The sequence below is a fragment of the Parasteatoda tepidariorum genome, chromosome 5, assembly GCF_982258835.1.
Source record: "Parasteatoda tepidariorum strain Cologne lab strain chromosome 5, Ptep-v5.0, whole genome shotgun sequence".
NCBI lineage: Eukaryota > Metazoa > Arthropoda > Arachnida > Araneae > Theridiidae > Parasteatoda > Parasteatoda tepidariorum.
The window spans coordinates 121,215,202-121,227,532 of record NC_141759.1 but is presented as its reverse complement, the minus strand read 5'-3'; the positions used below and the strand labels follow the sequence as shown (position 1 = coordinate 121,227,532).

The 12,331-nt window shown below is 31.8% G+C and overlaps 1 protein-coding gene across 1 annotated transcript in view; it reads right to left on the bottom strand.

The window, feature by feature from the left end:
- The window catches only part of LOC107449561 (uncharacterized), a 147,422-nt gene that overhangs the window by 113,630 nt on the left and 21,461 nt on the right, over positions 1-12,331 (bottom strand). The window lies entirely within an intron of this gene.

Here is a 12,331-nt window from a genome sequence, read left to right as displayed (position 1 = left end):
TCGAATGCGCGCGTTAAGTGACGTCAGCAGCTTGAATAGGAAAACGAGTTGCAGTTAGGAAAAAATTAGAAGTTACGGTTAAGACAGGCGTAGGAAGGTAAAATAAAAGTTAAAGTGTTTAAATATTTGAGATAGTTACGGTTAATAAATAAGAAAACGCGGAAAAGTAAAAGTTTTCACAGGAAACATCAAATAAAGCCGAAGCACCTGTTATTCTATGAACTTGAGGGGAGCGACATTCCAGTCCACTTCCATAAGGGAAAGTGTAATAACTGTCAAATTAATTAAAGGGACTATATAATTTTAGATCTAAAAAAAATGAGTGACGCAATGTCACATTAGTGATAGCAGATATTTTGAAACATGAAAATGTTTATTCTTATTAGTCTAAACAGCAATTCCGTTTAAAGACTTTTAAATTTATTAAAATCTTCTGCCATTTTTTCCCCCAAACACAAAATTTTTTAAAAGACAAAATTCAATTTTCAATCCTATCTTCGAATCATATTTATTTAAACAGCAATATTGAAGTTTGAAGATTAATTAATAATCTTCAAACTTCAATATTATTATTGTTGAAATAAAAATATCACAAACTTTCTTAAAAAAAGGTGGGAGGTTGTCAAGATGCACTAAAGTGCATAAATTATAAACTGCTGTTTGTAGAAAATGCAACACCATGAAGGAATCATCAGAATCAAATGAAATTCGCAGCAAATGTCAATTATAGGATATTATGCAAATTAATAAAGTTTCAGAGCCATCGCGCGTGCGTGGCGCGCGCAGCGCCCTCTGAATTGATGCTGAAAGCGTATAAATAAAGTGCTGTAGCGGGACGTTGAAAATAGTCTATGATTATTTGTTAGTGGCAAACGTTTAGTGAGACCTGAGTATGCCTCCACGACGGAAGAATAAGAAATTCAAGCAACTTACGGAGTTTGAACGAGGGAGGATAATCGGCCTTCGAGAAGGAGGATTTTCCTATCGCGCAATAGCAGCTCGTATGCAGCGGAACAGTTCCACAGTGATGCGAGTTTGGAAGCAGTGGACCGACGAGCACCGAACAACTCGAAAAACAGGCACTGGACGACAGAAGGTGACGTCAGAGCGCGATGATCGACACCTGCTCCGCATGGCGGTGAATGATCGCACAGCTTCCTCCAGGCAGCTGGCAGCACATTGGTCTACTGCTACAGGTGTACAATTGTCGGCTTCGTCAATTCGTCGTCGTCTGCTGCGCCGTGGATTGCGTGCAAGGGTGCCATTATACAGGATTCCCCTCACGGCGGATCATCGACGGCTGCGTCGGCAGTGGGCTCTTGAGCACAGAGACTGGCGAGCTGATTGGCACCAAGTTGTCTTTTCAGATGAATCACGCTTCAATTTGTGGACCCGTGATGGCCGTGTTCGTGTTAGACGTTATGCCGGTCAACGCTGCCTTCCTGAGTGTATTATTGAACGACATAGTGGTCGAACACCCGGAGTTATGGTCTGGGGTGCGATTTCGTATCATGGACGATCCAATTTGATACGAATTGAGGGTAATCTCAATAGCAACAGATACGTCCGTGAAGTGCTACAGCCCGAAGTCGTTCCTTTCCTTCAAGGCATCCCTGGAGCTATCTTTCAGCAGGATAATGCACGCCCACATGTTGCGCGGACTGTTAGAGACTTCTGTTCAGCACAACGCATGCAACTTCTTCCTTGGCCTGCTTATTCGCCGGATATGTCGCCTATTGAGCACGTGTGGGATATGGTTGGTCGGCGTCTCACTCGTGATCCGCGTCCTGCAGTTTCCAAAGACGAACTTTGGTTGCGCATACAAGCGATATGGAATTCTCTTCCTCAAGCAGATATTCAACATCTGTTTGACTCCATGCCACGTCGTATAGAAGCACTTATTGCAGCGCGTGGTGGCTGCACCAAATACTGATTTCGGACGCTTAATTTGTTTCTTTTGTTTTGAAAATTTCATCATTTATTTGTATCAGTACAAGTCGTTTCTGCATTAAATTTCATTTGATTCTGATGATTCTTTCATGGTGTTGCATTTTCTACAAACAGCAGTTTATGTTAGCGTACTTATTTAAGTCGTGTATCACTTACCTCCTAGGGATCAATATTGAGAAATAGAGCTCTCACTGAAGTGAACCAGGTTCGAAACTCAGTGATGGTTGGTCAATAAATAACTCTGAAATTGTGCGCTCGAATAAGAATAGGGTCACTGCTTAGATTTTAAGTCGTAATTTTTACACCTACCGCAGTGCTGATGTAAAATATTCTAAGTGGTGGGCAGATCATGGGTTAAAGTTCAATTCTGTCGGAGTATTCGGATGAGGTGTTTATGGTTCTTCAAATACATACTTGATCCTGAAGTTACCTTGTCTTCTGGACTGGGTCCAAAAATAACAAGGTTACGACGTTGAACATTGGTAGCCATAAACTTAAAGATTGGGTCCGCTGTTCACCGACGGTTATAAAAAAAATAAAAAATTTTAATGAAAAACATCCGTTTATGCTTAGAAAAAACAGTGAATAAAACTAGTTGATAATAATTAAAAGTCCGCTTTTATAACCCATTAAGCATGCCATATAAATGTAATTTTTGATTTAACTTTTAAATGGGAATTTGACTTTCTTTTAATACTGTTGCCTTCAACAGCCGCATTAAACTGAAATTATTATAATATTTATAATTTTAAAATGTCTTCGGCTGGAAAATAATATCACAACTCTAATCGCAAGTAAAACAAGTTTTATCTTAACAGGTTTTCTTCAAAAGTATCATTGAGCCAATAAAGACTATGTTTAAAATAATGTTGCTCTTAGCAACAAATCAGTTTCAAAATTCTCACTACTTCCATTTTAGAATCTAAAAGTGTGACCGTGTAAAAAGTGAAAAATTAGAATTTTTTGTCTTTTCTACGAAAGGATTATAAACTTTGTTTTTATTTTTTTAATTACGATTTTAAATTTCGAGACTCTTGAAATTAATCTTATTGAAAAAGGTGAACAAGTTGATCGCCAGAGACGGGTATAAAATGAAAATCATTTGAATACAATAATTTAAATCATTGAATAATAATCATGTGCGACTTCCAATTCGAATTTCACCTAATCAGTTATAATCTAAATTAGTTTGAGAACTTTAGAGGAACACTATACAAATATTTTGTTTCATTAAAACCTCTCAGTATTTAAATTAACATTTTTTTTTCATTTTTTAATATCTTGTTTGATAATTGAGATCATGCATCGAAAAAAAAACAATTTGCAATCAAAAATTTTTCTAGTTATTCTGAGGTATTAGATTTGTTTGTTGTTGTTGTTAATTTACGTCGCACTAGAGCTGCACAATGGGCTATTGGCGACGGTCTGGGAAACATCCCGGAAGGTGATCCGAAGACATGCCATCACAATTTTGATCCTCTGCGAAGGGGATGGCACCCCCTAGATTTGCTTGCAGTTTACAATAATGAATGTGGATTTTTAGATTGAATATTTACTTTAAAACATTTTTGTTTAGTTTGTAAAATAGTATGTATATCATAAATAATTACAAATATTTGTATTTTAATGAAGACACTACTATTGCGATGTCAACAAAGAGGTTAGGCACTACATGAAGATATATAGTATTTAAAAAATATATAATTTAGAAAATAAAACAAATTTGATTAATATATAAATATAAAGACACATTTTCTAATAGTGTAATAGTGTACAAGATTATCCTTAATGGATTAATAATGGCTCATATTTCTGATCAAATTAAAAATGTGATTTATTGTTATCATTTTTTTAAAGATTTCTATCATAATCCTACATAAGAGAAATAAATAAATAATTGCTTGTTAATAATTGTTATAACAATGATTACTTTAAGTCAGTTTCTTTAAAAGAGTTTAAAATTGGAGTGTATCGTTACCTTTATGGCTGCTTGTGGCTGATGCATAACAGTACGTAAGTAAAAAAAGCGAAACTGCAATTATTTTCCAAACCAACACTCGATGTTCAATTTTCAACTTTTTAGTGTGCATAACTTTTATACAATTAAGTATGATTTTTATCTGCTCTTTGTTAAAAGATTCTGGAATATTTGCTATTTTAAAAATGCAGAAGCATTATACTCTAAACATATAACGCCGCGAGTGAATTTAGAAAAATAAAAACTGATGTTCAGCGGCACGTCACGGAATTCATTTTAACTAATTTTTGCTTTCTTTTCTGAAGGAAACATTATTATTTAAATACAAAAATTCTACTTAGTGAATTCGAAAGTTCGTGTTTAAAATTGTTTTCCAACGATAGGATTTCGAACAACTTAGATTCATCCACCTTTACATTCACGAATACTCTAAACAATTTAAGACATACTACAGAAATGCATGGATATACTTTCTAACTGATTTGATAGAATATTTAACACGCTTTCGTTTACAGGTACAGTTACAGGTAGATTTATGAAAGTTATGCCTATGCAAGGGTAAAATACCCATTTACAACTGCAACTGAAATGTAACGCGAAATTCAAGGCATCAAACGATCAGCCAAAGAGATGTGGGTGCGTTTATAAATTTGGATTGCAATATAATGAAGTTCAACACCGTAACAACACACAATATTTGTGTATCAAATAAAATTGTGTTTAAAATTGAATAGCTTTAAATTTATTATTTTTAAAAAATTTAAAACCGAATTTCGAGAATTACTATAATTTTAAGAAAAATCGTCTCTGTTGAATAACTATTGTGAATCAAATTTTTCATATTTTTCGACCACGATCATTTTTTTCTTCAAATATTTATGTTTCAGCTCAGTTATTCCTTAAATAGTTATTAGTTAATAAAATTCTTTTATCAATAATTCATCAATATCTAATACCCTTGAACTTCATTAAAGCAAAACCGTCTAAGGTGAAATACATGAAACGCATCTTTGGTCCCGCGAGTCAGGAATAAATTATTGTTGTATTTTACAATGTTTAACATGGGCCTGGTAGGTAGGGCACTGGGCCCATTTAAAAGAGGCAGTGGGTTCGATCCCATCTGGCCGAAGAATGAATGGAGACTCATGCGTATATATTATATGCAAGTATATAATATAAGCGAGTATTTGCAAGTATATAATATAAGCGAGTATTTGGAAGTATATAATATAAGCGAGTATATGCAAGTTTATAATATAAGCGAGTATATGCAAGTTTATAATATAAGCGAATATATGAAGTATATAATATCAGCGAGTATATGCAAGTATATATTATAAGCCAGTATATATTTAAATCCCATAGATTATTTTGGAGGATCCGCAGATGGTGTTTGATTTTCTGTCGGTGAACGGGCTCCTGGACGTGGTCTAGCCTTGTTCCGGCCCAAGAGGAATACGTACCACCTCCACCACCACCTCCACCACCATATATAAGCAAGTATATGCAAGTATATATTATAAGCATGTATATATTATAAGCAAGTATATTCTAGTATATATTATATGCAAGTATATTCTAGTATATATTATAAGCAAGTATATATTATAAGCAAGTATATATTGTAAGCAAGTATATATTATAAGCAAGTATATATTGTAAGCCCATAGATTATTTTGGAGGCCCCGCAGATGGTGTTTGATTTTCTGTCGGTGAACGGGCTCCTGGACGTGGTCTAGGCTTGTTCCGGCCCAAGAGGAATACGTACCACCACCACCATCACCACCTACACCACCATATATAAGCAAGTATATGCAAGTATATATTATAAGCATGTATATATTATAAGCAAGTATATTCTAGTATATATTATATGCAAGTATATTCTAGTATATATTATAAGCAAGTATATATTATAAGCAAGTATATATTGTAAGCCCATAGATTATTTTGAAGGACCCGCAGATTGTGTTTGATATTCTGTCGGTGAACGGGCTCCTGGACGTGGTCTAGCCTTGTTCCGGCCCAAGAGGAATGCGTACCACCACCATTATAAGCAAGTATATGCAAGTATATGTTATAAGCAAGTATATATATTACAAGCAATTATATGCAAGTATATATTATAAGAAAGAATATGCAAGTATATATTATAAGCAAGTATATATTATATGCAAGTATATATTATAAGAAAGAATATGCAAGTATATATTATAAGCAAGTATATATTATATACAAGTATATATTATATGCAAGTATATATTATAAGCAAGTATATGCAAGTATATATTATAAGCAAGTATATGCAAGTATATATTATAAGCAAGTAATTCTAGTATATATTATAAGCACCTCCACCACCACCTCCACCACCATATATAAGCAAGTATATGCAAGTATATATTATAAGCAAGTATATTCTTGTATATATTATAAGCAAGTATATTCTAGTATATATTATAAGCAAGTATATTCTAGTATATATTATAAGCAAGTATATATTATAAGCAAGTTTATATTATAAGCAAGTATCTAATATCAGCGAATATATGCAAGTATATAATATAAGCGTGTATATGCAAGTATATAATATAAGCGAGTATATGCACGTATATAATATAAGCGAGTATATGCAAGTATATGCAAATGTATATTACAAGCAAGTATATATTATAAGCATGTATAGATTATAAGCAAGTATATTCTAGTATATATTATAAGCAAGTATATATTATAAGCCCATAGATTATTTTGGAGGATCCGCAGATGGTGTTTGATTTTCTGTCGGTGAACGGGCTCCTGGACGTGGTCTAGCCTTGTTCCAGTCCAAGAGGAATACGTAACACCACCACCTTCACCTCCACCACCATATATAAGCAAGTATATGCAAGTATATATTATAAGCCAGTATACATTATAAACCCATAGATTATATTGGAGGATCCGCAGATGGTGCTTGATTTTTCTGTCGGTGAACGGGCTCCTGGACGTGGTCTAGCCTTGTTCCGGCCCAAGAGGAATACGTACCACCTCCACCACCATATATAAGCAAGTATATGCAAGTATATATTATAAGCAAGTAATTCTAGTATATATTATAAGCACCTCCACCACCACCTCCACCACCATATATAAGCAAGTATATGCAAGTATATATTATAAGCAAGTATATTCTTGTATATATTATAAGCAAGTATATTCTAGTATATATTATAAGCAAGTATATTCTAGTATATATTATAAGCAAGTATATATTATAAGCAAGTTTATATTATAAGCAAGTATCTAATATCAGCGAATATATGCAAGTATATAATATAAGCGTGTATATGCAAGTATATAATATAAGCGAGTATATGCACGTATATAGTATAAGCGAGTATATGCAAGTATATGCAAATGTATATTACAAGCAAGTATATATTATAAGCATGTATAGATTATAAGCAAGTATATTCTAGTATATATTATAAGCAAGTATATATTATAAGCCCATAGATTATTTTGGAGGATCCGCAGATGGTGTTTGATTTTCTGTCGGTGAACGGGCTCCTGGACGTGGTCTAGCCTTGTTCCAGTCCAAGAGGAATACGTACCACCACCACCTTCACCTCCACCACCATATATAAGCAAGTATATGCAAGTATATATTATAAGCAAGTATATACAAGTATATATTATAAGCAAGGATATATTATAAGCATGTATATATTATAAGCAAGTAAATTCTTGTATATATTATAAGCAAGTATATTCTAGTATATATTATAAGCAAGTATATTCTTGTATATATTATAAGCAAGTATATTCTAGTATATATTATAAGCAAGTATATTCTAGTATATATTATAAGCAAGTATATTCTAGTATATATTATAAGCAAGTATATATTATTAGAAAGTATCTAATATCAGCGAATATATGCAAGTATATAATATCAGTGAGTATATGCAGGTATATATTATAAGCCAGTATATGCAAGTTTATAATATAAGCGAGTATATGCAAGTACATAATATAAGCGAGTATATCCAAGTATATAATATAAACAAGTATATGCAAGCATATATTATAAGCAAGTATATGCAAGTATATATTATAAGCAAGTATAAAATTTTATATTATAAGCAAGTATATGCAAGTATATATTATAAGCAAGTATAAAATTTTATATTATAAGCATGTATATATTATAAGCAAGTATATGCAATTTTATATTATAAGCATGTATATATTATAAGCAAGTATATTCTTGTATATATTATAAGCAAGTATATACTAGTATATATTATAAGCAAGTATATTCTAGTATATATTATAAGCAAGAATATATTATAAGCAAGTATCTCATATTAGCGAATATATGCAAGTATATAATATCAGCGAGTATATGCAAGTATATATTATAAGCCAGTATATATTATAAGCCCATAGATTATTTTGGAGGATCCGCAGATGGTGTTTGATTTTATGTCGGTGAACGGGTTCCTGGACGTGGTCTAGCCTTGTTCCGGCCTAAGAGGAATACGTACCACCACCACCACCTCCACCACCATATATAAGCAAGTATATGCAAGTATATATTATAAGCATGTATATATTATAAGCAAGTATATTCTAGTATATATTATATGCAAGTATATTCTAGTATATATTATAAGCTAGTATATATTATAAGGAAGTATATATTATAAGCAAGTATCTAATATCAGCGAATATATGCAAGTATATAATATCAGCGAGTATATGCAAGTATATATTATAAGCCAGTATACATTATAAGCCCATAGATTATTTTGGAGGATCCGCAGATGGTGTTTGATTTTTCTGTCTTTGAACGGGCATCTGGACGTGGTCTAGCCTTGTTCCGGCCCAAGAGGAATACGTACCACCTCCACCACCACCTCCACTACCATATATAAGCAAGTGTATGCAAGTATATATTATAAGCAAGTATATTCTTGTATATATTATAAGGGTGTATATTCTTGTATATATTAAAGCAAGTATATTCTAGTATATATTATAAGCAAGTATATTCTAGTATATATTATAAGCAAGTATATATTATAAGCAAGTATATATTATCAGCAAGTATCCAATATCAGCGAATATATGCAAGTATATAATATAAGCGAGCATATGCAAGTATATAATACAAGCGAGCATATGCAAGTATATAATAAGCAGATTTCTGCAATATATATATTATTAGCAAGTATATAATATAAGCAAGGTTATGCAAGTATATATTATAAGCAAGTATATGCAAGTATATATTATAAGCAAATATATGCAAGTATATATTATAAGCAAGTATATGCAAGTATATATTATAAGCAAGTATATGGAAGTATTTATTATAAGCAAGTATATGCAAGTATATAATATAAGCGAGTATTTGCAAGTATATAATATAAGCGAGTATTTGGAAGTATATAATATAAGCGAGTATATGCAAGTTTATAATATAAGCGAGTATATGCAAGTTTATAATATAAGCGAATATATGAAGTATATAATATCAGCGAGTATATGCAAGTATATATTATAAGCCAGTATATATTTAAATCCCATAGATTATTTTGGAGGATCCGCAGATGGTGTTTGATTTTCTGTCGGTGAACGGGCTCCTGGACGTGGTCTAGCCTTGTTCCGGCCCAAGAGGAATACGTACCACCACCACCACCTCCACCACCATATATAAGCAAGTATATGCAAGTATATATTATAAGCATGTATATATTATAAGCAAGTATATTCTAGTATATATTATATGCAAGTATATTCTAGTATATATTATAAGCAAGTATATATTATAAGCAAGTATATATTGTAAGCAAGTATATATTATAAGCAAGTATATATTGTAAGCCCATAGATTATTTTGGAGGCCCCGCAGATGGTGTTTGATTTTCTGTCGGTGAACGGGCTCCTGGACGTGGTCTAGGCTTGTTCCGGCCCAAGAGGAATACGTACCACCACCACCATCACCACCTACACCACCATATATAAGCAAGTATATGCAAGTATATATTATAAGCATGTATATATTATAAGCAAGTATATTCTAGTATATATTATATGCAAGTATATTCTAGTATATATTATAAGCAAGTATATATTATAAGCAAGTATATATTGTAAGCCCATAGATTATTTTGAAGGACCCGCAGATTGTGTTTGATATTCTGTCGGTGAACGGGCTCCTGGACGTGGTCTAGCCTTGTTCCGGCCCAAGAGGAATGCGTACCACCACCATTATAAGCAAGTATATGCAAGTATATGTTATAAGCAAGTATATATATTACAAGCAATTATATGCAAGTATATATTATAAGAAAGAATATGCAAGTATATATTATAAGCAAGTATATATTATATGCAAGTATATATTATAAGAAAGAATATGCAAGTATATATTATAAGCAAGTATATATTATATACAAGTATATATTATATGCAAGTATATATTATAAGCAAGTATATGCAAGTATATATTATAAGCAAGTATATGCAAGTATATATTATAAGCAAGTAATTCTAGTATATATTATAAGCACCTCCACCACCACCTCCACCACCATATATAAGCAAGTATATGCAAGTATATATTATAAGCAAGTATATTCTTGTATATATTATAAGCAAGTATATTCTAGTATATATTATAAGCAAGTATATTCTAGTATATATTATAAGCAAGTATATATTATAAGCAAGTTTATATTATAAGCAAGTATCTAATATCAGCGAATATATGCAAGTATATAATATAAGCGTGTATATGCAAGTATATAATATAAGCGAGTATATGCACGTATATAATATAAGCGAGTATATGCAAGTATATGCAAATGTATATTACAAGCAAGTATATATTATAAGCATGTATAGATTATAAGCAAGTATATTCTAGTATATATTATAAGCAAGTATATATTATAAGCCCATAGATTATTTTGGAGGATCCGCAGATGGTGTTTGATTTTCTGTCGGTGAACGGGCTCCTGGACGTGGTCTAGCCTTGTTCCAGTCCAAGAGGAATACGTAACACCACCACCTTCACCTCCACCACCATATATAAGCAAGTATATGCAAGTATATATTATAAGCCAGTATACATTATAAACCCATAGATTATATTGGAGGATCCGCAGATGGTGCTTGATTTTTCTGTCTGTGAACGGGCTCCTGGACGTGGTCTAGCCTTGTTCCGGCCCAAGAGGAATACGTACCACCTCCACCACCATATATAAGCAAGTATATGCAAGTATATATTATAAGCAAGTAATTCTAGTATATATTATAAGCACCTCCACCACCACCTCCACCACCATATATAAGCAAGTATATGCAAGTATATATTATAAGCAAGTATATTCTTGTATATATTATAAGCAAGTATATTCTAGTATATATTATAAGCAAGTATATTCTAGTATATATTATAAGCAAGTATATATTATAAGCAAGTTTATATTATAAGCAAGTATCTAATATCAGCGAATATATGCAAGTATATAATATAAGCGTGTATATGCAAGTATATAATATAAGCGAGTATATGCACGTATATAGTATAAGCGAGTATATGCAAGTATATGCAAATGTATATTACAAGCAAGTATATATTATAAGCATGTATAGATTATAAGCAAGTATATTCTAGTATATATTATAAGCAAGTATATATTATAAGCCCATAGATTATTTTGGAGGATCCGCAGATGGTGTTTGATTTTCTGTCGGTGAACGGGCTCCTGGACGTGGTCTAGCCTTGTTCCAGTCCAAGAGGAATACGTACCACCACCACCTTCACCTCCACCACCATATATAAGCAAGTATATGCAAGTATATATTATAAGCAAGTATATACAAGTATATATTATAAGCAAGGATATATTATAAGCATGTATATATTATAAGCAAGTAAATTCTTGTATATATTATAAGCAAGTATATTCTAGTATATATTATAAGCAAGTATATTCTTGTATATATTATAAGCAAGTATATTCTAGTATATATTATAAGCAAGTATATTCTAGTATATATTATAAGCAAGTATATTCTAGTATATATTATAAGCAAGTATATATTATTAGAAAGTATCTAATATCAGCGAATATATGCAAGTATATAATATCAGTGAGTATATGCAGGTATATATTATAAGCCAGTATATGCAAGTTTATAATATAAGCGAGTATATGCAAGTACATAATATAAGCGAGTATATCCAAGTATATAATATAAACAAGTATATGCAAGCATATATTATAAGCAAGTATATGCAAGTATATATTATAAGCAAGTATAAAATTTTATATTATAAGCAAGTATATGCAAGTATATATTATAAGCAAGTATAAAATTTTATATTATAAGCATGTATATATT